At 44.8% G+C, this 10,565-nt stretch overlaps 1 long non-coding RNA gene across 1 annotated transcript in view; it reads right to left on the reverse strand.

Moving 5' to 3' along the window:
- The window catches only part of LOC147029770 (uncharacterized), a 103,490-nt gene extending 95,396 nt beyond the window's left edge, over window positions 1–8,094 (reverse strand). The window contains exons 1-2 of the long non-coding RNA XR_015055745.1: window positions 7,690–8,094; window positions 6,448–6,580 (exon numbers count right to left, since the gene is read on the reverse strand). This is a non-coding gene — a long non-coding RNA (uncharacterized LOC147029770). The remainder of the gene's footprint in view (window positions 1–6,447; window positions 6,581–7,689) is intronic.
- Between the last annotated feature and the right edge of the window lie 2,471 nt (window positions 8,095–10,565).

Genomic DNA, 10,565 nt, shown 5'->3' on the forward strand with positions numbered 1-10,565 from the left:
ACCTGCTCAAAGCATTCCCCTCATCCCACCCCCTGAAAGCTTTCCACTCATCCTGCACCCTCTCCCCTCTCAGCTTCCTTCCTCATCCCACATCCTCTCATATCTCCCCTCATTCCACAACATCCCATCTCCTCCCCATCCCACACCCTGAAATCCTTCCCCCCATCTTCCAATCCCACCTTCCCCCTCTCCCAGCCTTCCCCCAACATGCATCTTCCCAATCCCCTCCCCCCAACCCTGCACCATACTCCTCATCCAGCACCCTCCTACTTCACTTCAGCCAATGATTTTCTGCAATTCCATGGGACTGACTCAATTTGTGAACTTTCCGACCCAGATTTCTTCCAATGGCAAATTCTTCATTCTTGACGTTGTGAGGACAAACTTCCCTGAAAATGTCTCCTGCCCTTCCTCCTCTCCAATTGGTTCATCTTATCATATGCTTTTGAAAGTGAATATTTTTTTCTGGCCATTCTCAGAGAGCCCCCTCAATAATGGCGAGTCTGGCAGTTCACTCAAGCAGATTGGCAGAGACCACAAGCAGCCATCTCTCTTCAGGACTGGTCTATATCTACCACCTCTGATATTAACTCTGCCTGGGAATTCTTCCTCAGAAACCTGCTCTCTCTTAGGCACAGGTCCATCCAATCTCATCTTCGGTTATCCAACGCTTCTTCCCAGCCATGGCACATTGAATCCTTTGGTGAGTTTTTTGCGACAATGATGGGTGACGGCAGCAATTTTCATGGAATGGTTCCATAACTGTTTCGTCCCTCAGGTGGAGAGGTAACTAGCAGAACAAAACCTTGTGTTCAAGGTTTTCCTGCTCGTCGACCGCCCCTGGCACCCTGGGGACCTGAAAGTGGTTCACCCGAATGTCAAGGCGATCTTCCTGCCACCCAACATGACCTCCCTGATCCAGCTGCTTGGCCAAGTGGTAATCTCCACTTTCAAAACCTATTATACCCGCCACACCTTTCACTGCATTTTGGATGTGATGGAAGCTGACCAAGAGCTCACCGCCAGGTCGTGTTGGAAGGAATTAAACATAGCCCGCTGCATCAGCACAATCAAAGAGTCACTGGATGAGGTGAAAGCCTCCACCATCAACACCTGCTGGCACAACCTGTGGCCACAGGAAGTGAAGTACTTCAGAGGCTTTCCTGAAAACACGGAGGAGAGGTATAAAATTGTCGGAATGGCACAGCCGGTGGGAGGGGAAGGCTTTGACAACAGGGAGCCTGAGGAGTTGGATGCTCTTTTCATCTTGCATTCCGAGGAGCTCACCAAAGCGGAGTTGGGAGCCATTACCAAAGTGTACAAGGAGGAGGATAAAGTGGGCAGTGATGAGGAGGAAGAGGTGTCGAGGTCCAAACTAACGGTCAAGTTCCTGGATGAGATGCTGCAGGACATGCGGTCAATTACCGAGAGGCTGTTAGATGCAGATCTGGTCAAGGAGTGTTACCTCAAGTTCAAGAGGGGGTTGGATGACGTGATGTTCTCACAAAAGGAGCAACAACAAAACCTGTGGCAATCTGCCAGGCAGCTCTCAATCCCGAATTTTTCCACCCTACTCCATCCACCTCAGGAGCTTCAGCACCCTCTTCTGCCTGTCCTACTTCCCATTCGGTGAGTGACTCATCAGGATCCTCACCTGTTTCAGCACCCTCACCTCCATTCCTTTTGGTGAACGACTCATCAGCATCCTCACCTGTGTGGTCTTCAAGTCAATGAATTTTGAAGCATCATCATTTGAAAAGTTGCGTGTGTTTGTGCAAATAAATATTGGAAACGGTACTTGCTGTTGGTTTTTTGTTTTTTAAAAATAACTTTTGCTGTATGGTTGGTTAATAATTTTAATCAACTATCAGCGCATTCCTTCAATAAACATCGGAATCAGTATTTGGCATTGTCTTGTTTTTTGATTTTTAAGCATTTTTTATGAAAATGTAATCATGTGTATTTACGGTCGAAAAGATTTAAACTTTTAAAAGTTTCCCTTATGATTCAGGAACCGCCAGGAATGTATCTCCTCTCCCCCCTTTTTCGATTGAAACAATGCCCCCACTATTCGCGGATTCGCCATTCGAGACATTTTCCAGGAACGTATCCCCCGTGAATAGCGGCATCTGACAGTCAGGAGGTACAAAAAAAGAAAAGATGTCATTGCTAATTGAGGTCTCAGTACAAAGAGATTTTGCCCTAAATTGTTAGTGCAGAAATCAAGAAAAAACTAAAAGGGCACTCAGTAGAGCGCATACCTCTCCCACGCAATGCCAGTATGCTCCCAGTAGCAGCTCGCTTGCTGAAGATGTCGAATCTCAAGTCTTCCAAGTCTTTGGAGGATTTCCCATGGAACATGAGCATGAAAGGATCACAGCCTGCTTTAATGATATCACCTTTCTCAGCTCAGATGTCCATAAACACGTCCATTGCCCTCTCTGCTTCATCAGTCTTGCAGAGCTTTCTCAGCAAAGTTGGTTTGCTAAACCCAAAAATTGCAGACACTATCGCAGCCAGAGAAGCTGTGCAAGAAGATGAGATACCTCTGGTATATTTCTGGGAGGGCCTCCCGGATGTTTCCGACATCGTAAGATGCTTCTTTGGCTGTCGTGAGGAAGATCGGATGGTCTGCAACATGATGAATCAGCATAACCAGGACGTCTGTGTCCTCAGCCCTCACCTCCACAGGGGATTCTCTTGCCTCATCTTGAGCTGCGCGGACGATGGAGGTGTCGGCATCATCGGAGCATTGCTGTACACTGATTCCATTCCCCCTAAATGTCTCAGCAAGGAGCAGAACAACCTGGGCTTTGTTGTTTTTGTTATCGAGGAACTTTTCTCTTGCAATGATGATTTTGAGATCCAGACGAATCTGAATGTCACAGCATGCATTCTTTGTTCGTCTCAAGTGGTCATGGTCCTTGGTGGAGCTGCCATATCCATCAAAGACCACCGTTATCCGGAGGCGATGGCTCCCCATGGACTTCACAAACCAGAGGTAGTTCTCGGCAACATCCTTCCAAGTAAGGTTATCCTCCCACTTGACATTGTGCAGGAGCCACCCACCATCAACCACAAGGCTTGTGCAGGGGGGTTGTTCGACAGGTGCCACACATGCCTTCAGGGACCTTGCTCGGGCAGCCTTGTCTGGCTTTCGCAACTTTTGATTTTTGTCAAACAGAGATATCGGTTTTGGCATCAACTCAAAGCACAGAGCTTCTTTGGTCTTGACTTCATGCTCACTGGTGACAATGAGGCAGTTGAATAGCTTCAGTGAGTCAATGACCAGCTTCTCGCCATTGACTTTGGGTCCAGATCTGAGGCTTGCAAGTGATTTGACCTTGTGTTTGGTTACCATTGCATCCACAACAGTTTTCCCATCCAGCTTAGCCTGTATGGCTCTGCCAACTTCTTCTGCTTGATCAGTGTTGACTTGGTCTTCAGGAGTGCTGCTGAACCCAGTTGAGAAGGAGACCAGAGTCTTCTTGTCCCATGTGGCATCGAAAGGGTTGACTTCCTCCAACCACCCAACTATGGTGTTGACAGCATCGTTATCTCTCTTCATTTGGGCTCTTTTAACGTCGGTGTGGACAGGTACCCCACATTTGACCATGCTTCTTTCTAGCTCTTGGTGAATGAACGAGAAGTGGTTCAGAGTCTGAACCCAAGACTATGAGAAGACTCAATCCGAAAGCGGCCTCTGTTTAGACCACCGGAGGATTTTGCCTCACGCATGAGTGTGGTTTCTATCGTGATGTCGGTCCATGTGCCGGACCATTCATGGTCATTCATCGTCATTCATCCTGATCAACGCCGCATCGCCCACAAGCTCAGAATGTGATAATATCCGTGGGTGGCCTTTATTGGAGACTTTTGAGAGCATATCCCAGCAGGCACACAACGTTGTTGCAACGTCGTTTGCCGGTTCTATCCTGACGTCAGAATTGGGTCAGTGGGAAGTTGTTTTTGCAATACCCATGACGTCATATTTCAACGTTGTGACAGCGTTGAAATCTGACGTTGTTGCAGCGTCGTGTTCTGGTTGTACCTGACTTCAGAATTGGGTCAGTGGGAAGTTGTATTTGCAACACCCATGACGTCAGATTTCAACATTGTGACAACGTTGAAATCTGACGTTGTTGCAGCGTCGTGTTCTGGTTGTACCTGACGTCAGAATTGGGTCAGTGGGAAGTTGTATTTGCAACACCCATGACGGCAGATTTCAACGTTGTCACAACATTGAAGCATGATGTTATTTTTCAACTTTATCACAATGTTCATAAAATGGAGTTTTTGTTTTTACCCTTTTCTTTGCACGCCAAAGAAACGAACATTACAGTGCATGACACCCTTCAGCTTCCAGCTTGATAGAGCCCTCGACCCGTAGGTCTGGGGCCAGCGGAGCACCGCTGTTCCACCGGTGCCATTATCAAAACATTGAAGTTGTATTGCAACATCATTATACGTTGCACAGTAACACATAATGACCACAACTTGAAAACAACTGTTATTCATAATCATTTATTATCACGTATCACGCATCACGCAGAGCATGATTGTGGAAAAATATACAAGCAGTATTAACAATAATAATATCTTTATCCGTACCAAAAAAAGCACACTCAAATACAAACATACAAGAAATAAAAGTAGATACCATTGCAACTGAGAAACATATACTAAAAATGGGGAATAAAAAGAAATACCACATGGGTAAAAGTCGTAAATACCTTTTTGACAAATTCACTTTGTGCAAAGCACAGTTAACAATTCAAATTCAGAAAGTTCTGCTCCATCGAGGAACTGTGAAACTTCTCTCTCAAATATAATTGACTGCACAAAGGCACTTTTAAGTACAACAACATCATCATCATCATGCAGTGTTAGTAAAACTTAAGCCTGGTGTTGACTTACTGGTTAGGGTGGTGGCTTGGGATCCTAGGGTCCTGAGTTGAAGCCCTGTTGGCTGCTGAATTAAAATACACCAGGAGGTTGACTCAGCCTGTCATCCTTCTGAGGTCGGCAAAATGAGTACCAGTGTACTGGTATGTCATCAGTGGCATAGCCATGTCCCAACCAATGATGCAACCAGCAGCCATAGGCTGCACTCAAGAGAGAGAGAGTTTGTAAAACTGATGAGAATTCTAAGCTTGCATACATTATGGGCATTAGGAGCATAAAAGGTATTGACAGATGACTTGCATTTATATGAAATGTAATTAAATTTTTTGGCTACTGATGGCATACTACCCATTGTTACAAGATTCATAATTAAGCAACCTCAGGTCAGAATTATGAGAAGACGAAGAACCACATATAAATTTTGCTATACGACATTATAGTTGACATTCAATATGTAGAAATTCAGCAATGACTGGTAAAAGAGTACAATATGGGTACTGATCATAAAAGCTTTTACTTCCTACTTGGGAAGTCAAACACCTTTCTGATAGAATTTCTCCATTATATATATATATATTTTTTAGAAATATTTTTACTTGTTGTGTCCCACAGTGGGCATCAATAGAATGAGGTGCAAAAAGACTTAAACAGATGATACTTGACATTATATGAACAGTGCAAAAAATTATATAAAACTGAATTACAATTAGGCAAGTCAATGAGACCAAATCTATATCTATGTGTGTTTATTCATACAAAGAAAAAAATATAAATCTGACATCATTAAATATGAAAACACAATTTTGAATGCATCTCACATCAATAATTCCAAAGCACAAAAAAATTAATTTGTTGGGTGTTTTCAATCTTAATTTCACAAGAAAATAAAATAACTTCATTCTGCATAAAAGTCCATGTAAATATTTTCACAATGTAAACTTAGGCTGGGTTTCCAACATACAACATTACAATTAACTATGCTGCAAATTCTTAATAATCAAGGACGTGGACGGCTGGCACAGCGTGTTGCTGTTACTCATTATTACTACACTAGTACGTGTCCGTATGTGCACGCCCGTAAGTGCAAAAAAAACAACTTTCAAACAACCACACAGGCCATTCCTTCGCTCTCGTAAATGACGACTGGATTGGGGCATTGTGTTTATCTATAAATGCGCATAAGAAATCTAGAAATTATGAGAATACAGTACAGTAAGTCATCACTATCCGGAAGTCCGTACGTTGTATCCCGTAATGGGGAACGCGGCTGAGGATCTCTTCCCCTTCGGTCACGCCTACGCAGTTGGTTTGGTAAATAAATGGCCATAACTTGGGAAGTACTTGTCCAATTAATATCAAACCTTGAAAAGGCACACACTCAGGTTCTCAGCAATATAGCTGGCAAGTTTCAATTAGATCGGATCAGTGGTTGTTGAGAAACAGCGGTCACACACACACACACACACACACACACACACACACACACACACACACACACACACACACACACACACACACACACACACACACACACACACACACCTGGAATTATAGATAGATGAGGGCTTGTTCCTGCCCGCACCTCCACACCGATCAGGGGCATATTTCAAATGTTATGATATGGCAGTGTCCACATCTGCCTCTGTTGCTGTTGGCTGACTGGTCAAGGTACTGTCTGAAAAATAATAAGAATTTCCACTTCGTATACATTTGGCTTTATGATCATCAAACAAGACTTGCAATATGAATTACGCTCAAGTCATGCACATTATAAACTGTCATTTAGCAGAATCCATTTCCTCTGACAACTTTATAAAAATTCAGGTTCCGGAAAGGTCTCTTCCCATTCTTTCCACACAAATTGTATGTGGACATCACAGCATTGGACATTCACCCTTATTTTAGAAAATAAAAACAATTTAGTACACCAGTGTTCAAAGCAGCTTGTAACAAATTTTAAGTTCCACTGCCCTTAAAAAGCCGCAATTAATATTATTCTTTATTATATAAACTTATTTTCATGTCTTTTGATAACCATTTTACCAAAGGAAAACAATTGTGCACCGAAAAACTTGAACAACTCCCCAAGTGACAAACTACCACAATGAAGGCTTCATTGTTACAAGCGGCAGTTTGTCGGCGGCCAAAGGGTTAATTTTTTTTTAATGACAAAACCACTTTTTTCGGCGAACAATAACTGACAATTGTTTTCCTTTTGCCTTTGGTTCGGCCTAACTCGTTAAAAGAGGACATAAAAAATAATATATTATAAAAAATAATATTAATTGAGGTTTTTTAAGGGCAGTGGAACTATAAATTTGTTACATTGTGGTACAATGCGGTAATTCGTCGGACCCGAACGGCCGAAGCATTATCCACACCAGAAATATATTTTAAAAGGTTCTGAACCAATTAAACTTGTCCAAAGTAATTTTTACAGAGTTCCCTTTATTTACCACAGAGCGGTGTTTTTTTTCACCAGACCCACGGAAAAATGAATTCATTATTTACCGTCGATTTCTCCACACGATCAGGGCCAAATCAGCGACAGCGAAACGAGATAAACGGACGATGAAATCGGGTGTTGGAGGATTCGATCGTCAGATTCCATTCCCGAGTCCAACGCTCGAACCACGATCGAGGGCCCCGAAGGGCCCGGGAGAGTTTACATTGAATGTAACGATATAGATTCCATCACACCGGTAACAGGAACACATCATGGATCTTTAAAACGTCCAGAAACAAAAGCTAAGACATAAAATCGATTTATAATATTATACTTACCAAAAATGATCACGGCGGAAGATAATTTTAACTATAAAAGCGGAAGTCTTCTTCAGATTAAAGCGGATTGTGTGTCACACTCAGAAATAGCTGAAAGTTCACAAGTTTAACCAAACCTTGCAAATGGCGGCTCGTGATGCGGAAATAGCAATTAGCCAATCAGATCTCTCCTCCGGTGAAAGGCAAACACAACCACACACGTCACGAGGTGGAAAAGCGGTCACCATGGCAACACACGAGGCAGAAAAAAACAGTTTTAGATCATCGCGGCGCGCTGTGGCTGTACCGCGTCGTGATCTGGTTGTACAACCAAGCGGCCGATTCCCGACGTCGTGAATCTTTCATACTGACGTCGTGTACCTGCTGGGATGCTTTTCAATCCCGGAACCACCACAGATGAAACACCTCAATCCAGGTTCAGTCACATCCTTGTCCATACTGTCCTAAAAAATGAGACTTTTTTTTGTAAACAACAGACAGTACATGAAATTTTGACACAAAACAGACATAACACACATACAGTGATGTGTTTTAACATTAATAGGTCCACTCTACGTTGAATATATTGTTACGAATTCTCGCCCGCCGGAGTGCAAACTGCCGCTTTCCACTAATAGTAGCAGCTCGCCCACCGGATGGACAATTCAGTCGTGACCTTCCAGAGCAACGCCGGAACCCTGTCACGGGTGGGTCTTCAACCCCACCACGGCCGAGCCAATTTTCTACCCACGCAGGATCGGGTCAATCGCCGAATCTCCATATACCTAAGTACCAGCGGATAGCTAACCGGGAGACCGTACCTCGACGCAGGTCAGTTTGGGACACGAACCGCTTAAGCGGTCCGTTCCGTTCTGCAGTGATAACCGAGCGGGGATTATCACCCGACCTCGCCGGATCCGATTCAATTTAACGGGTGTTTAAAACCCAGCTATTTATTCCGCGATGCAAGATGGCATTTTCAATAGGGAGAAGACACAACGAACGGGGTGAATTTGAACCAAGCACATTTATTTATAATTTACACACAACACGTATGCAGGCAAGGCAATGAAATAATCATACACGTATGCAAGTAGACAAAAGCAATCACGTATACAGACAAAGCAAAAGCATTACAACCGAATATTATTATTATTAATGTACAGTCACTTAACAGTTTTACTTATGGACACGGCGCCACAACATAAACTCAAAAGAAAAGAAAAGACCACCCCCACAGACAGGGGAGTCAGACAGGGTCCGCAGACCTTTATAACTTGGGGCCTTGGTGACCGAAAGGGCCCCACGATGCCGCGCAGGTTACCTTCCTCGCTGGGGCGACCCACGACGCTCCTTTCCCACGGCAGCTAGCGTCGCTGCGGTCCGGCCCAGGCCTCGTCCGACGGCCCGGTGATTCGGGCCCAGCCGCAACGCCTCAGAGGAACGAACGGGCCTTCGCTCTTTCCGAGTTGATGCTCTCGTTAAGAGCCCGCTCGTCCCTCATGCTGCCCAGACTGTCATGAAGCCCGACCACCTCAGACCGTTCAGAGCTGGTTGGCGAGTCCTCTCTGGCCCGTACTCGAGCGTGCGGGTCTGCGCAGCAGGGCAGGCAGGGCTGTGCTCCCAGCTCGCATCTCCTCCTGGCGTCTAACCATCTTCACCGACTGAAGGCTCCAAGCGCCAGGCTCCCGACTTCCGTGCAGCTCCCCGACCGCTCCCGACAGACACTCTCCAGACCCGACTTGACTCGTTGAACTGGTGCTCTGCGCGGCCTTTTATAGGGCTGGTGAGACAAGATCTGATCTCCGCCCTCTCACCTCTGACCTCTGCTCGGAAAGTGGACGTGGTAGAAATCACCGGCTCTCTGGATCCGATTCTCCGAGAGCGAAGCTTCCACACGGAGCGGGCGTGGTAGAAATCACCAGACTTGCGCTTCGACCCCCACAGGCTCTGCCGCTTTCTCTCCTGTGATCCGTTTTTTGAAGCGAAGCTTTTACACAGAGCGGACGTGGTGGAATCACCGTCGCATGCGCTCACAACGAAACCCCCCGCGTCGGTTTGCAGCGACGCTGTTCGTTGGGGACTCGCCGCGGCTGGTGCAAAGATGGCGTCGTTTCAGAGACGAAGGCGAGGCAATGTTTGTGGCGTGGAGATGTTGATGGTTGCTGGCGGAGTGGTGAGGCTGGCGTGGTTGTTGAGAGGCAGGTGTGGTTGTGGTTGGTGTTGTGGTTAAGGGGCGCGATGTTGGTTGTTGTAATGGTGGTGGAGATGTGGTTGGTTCAAAATAACGATAGAAAAAGAAAAACACTATCTCAAAGGATCACAGCCCTGTGACACGAATAATTCCATTAAACAACGATGGGGAAATTTAACTGAACACAGACTTATCGATCTAACTGAACTACGGACCTTTATGGTGTTCTGCGAATTTCCACAGCCGTAACAATATTCAACTTCTATTGAGTCTGGTACACAATAATTTTATAGCTAAAAGCTCTTAGCTATCATCAGCTAACACAGAGCTTTATACTGAGCATGAGCACAATATAACCAACAATATAGCAGTGGTTTCAAAAATGTTGTATGCTGGTTTCAGCACAATTTGAACAATCTGAATCAATTGAGCCAAATTATCGCAAAACACAGTCTGAGATATCTAAAAATGTATCATATCAATATTTTACGGCCAGGGATTCATTTTTCCTCAAATCTAATGGTTGGAATCAATTCAGCACCCAAAAAATCCCTAGTTAGACAACCCACAAGTCAATATTGGCAAAAGTTAATTTTTCCGATTTTTTCGCGCAGACCATCTGAGCACCTGAACTTTGATTGGCTACCCAGAATTTTCCACAAGGATTTGGGTTTGCACTAATTGATAGGTATTAGTAGACACC

Source organism: Eptatretus burgeri, chromosome 3 (genome assembly GCF_056783735.1).
Source record: "Eptatretus burgeri isolate ZD-2024b chromosome 3, Ebu_testis_v1, whole genome shotgun sequence".
Classification (NCBI taxonomy): domain Eukaryota; kingdom Metazoa; phylum Chordata; class Myxini; order Myxiniformes; family Myxinidae; genus Eptatretus; species Eptatretus burgeri.